Source organism: Lipotes vexillifer, unplaced genomic scaffold (genome assembly GCF_000442215.2).
Source record: "Lipotes vexillifer unplaced genomic scaffold, Lipotes_vexillifer_v1.1 scaffold263, whole genome shotgun sequence".
Taxonomy (NCBI): Eukaryota; Metazoa; Chordata; class Mammalia; order Artiodactyla; family Lipotidae; genus Lipotes; species Lipotes vexillifer.
The window spans coordinates 383,939-388,065 of NW_006796752.1; positions in this window are offsets into that span (position 1 = coordinate 383,939).

Consider the following 4,127-nt stretch of genomic DNA (forward strand, 5'->3'; position numbering starts at 1 on the left):
AGGAATGCCAGACCCCTTGGCCACCAGGCCAGGTGATCCAGGGGCATCCCCTGTGTGGATTGTGCATGCCTACTGGCTTTAGCTAGGAAGCTGGAGAGTATAGGGGGTAGGGCTTTCTCTCTTGTTTCAGGAAGGCAGTGGGAAAGTGACCTGACTACGTATGCCCAGAGGCTTCAGTAATGCAGCATGAGAGTGCACTGTCTGTGTGTGCAGGCTTCGACTTTAGTCCAGGAATGAGAAAGTACCTTGACTGTTTGTGCCTGCCTGCTTCAGCAAGGGAGTAGGAGAGCACTATAGCTGCAGAGCTCTTTGGTTTCAACAATGTGGCGGGGTAGTGCTGTGGTTGCTTACCCCCACATCCAAGGTTGCCCACCTGTGCTAGCAAGTTAGGTAAGGAGCAGAGCAATGGCATCAGATAGTGCCTCTGTCTCTGGGAGATGTTTCCATCATCCCCTGGCCTTCCAGCCAATCATGTAGATTTGCAAATTTTCTTCACATGTAGTCTTGGCACTTTCAAACTTGCTGGATCTTAGGGCGAGTGAGACCACATGTGAGCCCTTTAAGTTGTAAGTCTCAGTTTCCTGCGCACTTTGAGACCCTTGGATGTCAACCACCTTGGTTTTCTAAGCCAGGCGTTTTGGGACTCATCTCTCTGTGTAGATCCTAGGGGCCAGGGTGCCTGATGTGGGGCACCATCCCCTTGCTCCTCTGGCAGGATGCCTCTCTGGTGCGATCCCTCCCTATGTGTGACTCCACGCCAGGTTTGGAGCTTTGGATGAGAGTGTTTCTCTGCCTCTTCTACCCATCTTGATGTAGTCCTTTTTATTCTTTGTGGTAGAGGCCTTTTATTCTTTGTATTCAGCTAGTTCTCAGGTTCTTTTCAGAAGGAATTGATTCATATGTAGGTGTATATTTATTGTATCCATGGGAGAAGGTACATTCCGGCTCTTCGTATGCCAACATCTTGAACGAATAGCCAATGTGAATGTACTTAATGTGACTGAATTGTGTACTTTAAAATGGTTTAAATGGTAAATATTATGTTGTGTATATTTTACCTCAATAAAAAATAGCCCCCAAATGCAATAGTGAGCAACCTTGTATACCATATTTTGCATTCATGGAGTATAATCCTCTTGATAAATTTGTAGGGTGTGCAAATGTATGTGCATTTTTTTTTTTTTTTAAATTACAGCTGAATTGTGGCACTCGATTTTTTTTTTTTTTTAATAATACACAATGTATTTATTTATTTATTTATTTATGGCTGTGTTGGGTCTTCATTTCTGTGCATGGGCTTTCTCTAGTTGTGGCAAGTGGGGGTCACTCTTCATCGCGGTGCGCAGGCCTCTCACTATCGCGGCCTCTGTTGTTGCGGAGCACAGGCTCCAGACGCGCAGGCTCAGTAATTGTGGCTCACGGGCCCAGTTGCTCCATGGCATGTGGGATCTTCCCAGACCAGGGCTCGAACCTGTGTCGTCTGCATTGGCAGGCAGATTCTCAACCACTGCGCCACCAGGGAAGCCCTATATGTGCATTTTGATAGTTATTTACCTTTCTACCACTTGTGTAGATTGCCTGTTTCCTCACATCTTAACAATGTATTTAATTAAACTTTTCTCTTTCTGGCAGCCTGATAGGTGAAAAAATATCAATTGCTTTTTCTAAGAATAAAAGGGAACTAACTGTATCTGTAAACTTCCTTGAGGGGCTGGACATGGGATCTCATTGGTCTTATGTATATGAATGGGGAAGATGAGGCACATTAGGACTTTTAACCCATGCTCTAATGAAAGCTGTATTTGAGCTGACAATGTATCACTGATTGAGTGATACATTACTCATTAATTTTTAAATGGCCTCAGCCAGAGGTGAGTTAAAAAGTTTGCCCAAATGACTTATATGGTATTGTTTCAATGTGTATACTTTTTAATTTGGGGGAATTTCAACTTGCTTCCCATTTATTAACTTATCAAGCACTTAACAATAAGTGAGACATAATGCCTGCCTTGAGGAGCTTGCAGTGTGATGGAGGAAGTTACCCAAGTAAATAGGCAATTGCAATTGCAATGTGGGGGTGAGTGTGGATTGTTATAGAAATATGAGCAGGTGTGATATTACCCCATATCTGGGTGGTGAGGGGCAAGGAAGGCTTTCCTGAGAAGCTTGCATGTGGACTGAGTCCTTTAGGATAAACAGGAGTTAGGTAGGTGGAGTGGGGGAGGAGAGGGAGGGATGGACAATTTGAGGAATCTGGAAAAGGAAAAGACACATTCATTGCAAGATCCTAAGGCAAGAGAAGGTGTGGAACCTTGAGAGCATTCCAGGTAGTTCAGGTGGGCTGCAGCCTGGAGTGAGAGAGTTCCTCTGATTAACATGTTTTCTATTCTCTTCGTTAAGTCCAGACCTTACAAGTCTGAGGCTCTTTCTCTTGCCTGTAGAGTTTCTTCTGAACCTGGAGCTTGACAAGGGCTTTTCACTTTCACCCTTGGTTGACAACAAGGTTAATGATAATTCTCTTTCATATTTTGAAATTCTCTTGACATCAGGGCCATAGTGTGTGTGACAAGCCTACCTCCCCTTTCCTTGTCGTCTCCCTATTTCCCTGATTCCCTTTTTTAAAAAAATTAATTAATTTAATTTATTTTGGCTGTGTTGGGTCTTCGTTGCTGTGCGTGGGCTTTTTCTAGTTGCAATGAGCAGGAGCTACTCTTCGTTGTGGAGCATGGGCTCTAGGCACGTGGGCTTAAGTAGCTGTGGCTCGCGGGTTCTAGAGCGCAGGCTCAGGAGTTGTGGTGCACGGGCTTAGTTGCTCCACAGCATGTGGGATCTTCACAGACCGGGGCTCAAACCCGTGTCCCCTGCGTTGACAGGCGGATTCTTAACCACTGCGCCACCAGGGAAGTCCTGACTCCCGTTTTTTTCTCCTTGACTTACAACCTCTTACTTTTTTTTTCAGAAATCCCACCTGCATTACCAAGCCTTTCTCCAAAGCATTTCCTAGTTCTGCCCACCTCTTGCCTGTAAACCATTTGTTTCTTGTCCAATAATTTATGGAGCACTGCTTTTGTGCTAGACACTGAGTAATATGCTGAGGATACAAGGATGAACGAGACCAGTCCTTGCTCTCAGGTTAATATACTCTCTGAGTATTTCATTACCTTTGTTATAGTGCTTGTCACAACCTGCCTTGTATTACAGGGCAACCTACTTAGTCTGAGAGCATTTTGAGTTTTGCGGGTAGTCTTTAGCCATAGCACAGTGCCTAGGACACAAATGTGTATTGTCCAACCATTTCAGTTAGAGGGGGCAGGGGGGTTTGAGAGAGAGAGAGGAAGGGAGGAAGGGAGAGAGAGAGAGGAGAAACTTATTGAGCATTAAGTCTATGCCAGGCACTTGGTTACCTCAGCTATTATCTCATTTAACTTTTCTCAAAACACCATGGAGCAGGAATTAGTTTCTCCATTTCACATGGTAGGAAACTGAGAACCAGAGTCCTTAGATAACTTGCCCCAGGTCACAGTGTTAAGAAGTGGCAGAGCCAGGATTCACCCCCATAGAGTCTAATTGCAGGGCTCTTGCTTTTGGCCACTGTGTTATAGTGATTTTCTTCTCAGTCATTGTTCCAGTGAACAGATCACACAATCAACAGAATAACTGCAGTCTACTTGTAATTTTGCTTTACTCATTTTGATGTCCCTGAGGTTCAGTGGCCTGTGTTTGTATGCTCTACTAAATGTGAGTCCACAGCTAGGTTGTTGCACCCAGCCAGTGAGCTCCAGACAGCAGGGGTTGTGTCTACATTTATCTAGTTTTACATGATGCTTATAGACAGATGTCCACATGTGCGTGAGCTTTTACAGGGCATGCAGTGATGATGATGATGAAGCTGATTTACGGCTGCTTACCACATGGCCCCCAGGGCTGCTTGGAAACTGGCATAAAATCAAAGGCAACTTGCAGATAGCCATGATGGGACAGTTGATCTCCAGGCTCTGTTTAAGCAAGGTTTTGGTGTGGTTTAGACCAGGGCTTCACAAACTTGCCCACTGAAGTCTCCCTATAGCAGTTGACAGTGACACATATATCCCTGCGATCTGGTGGTAAAGCATGGAGTGATCCAGGAA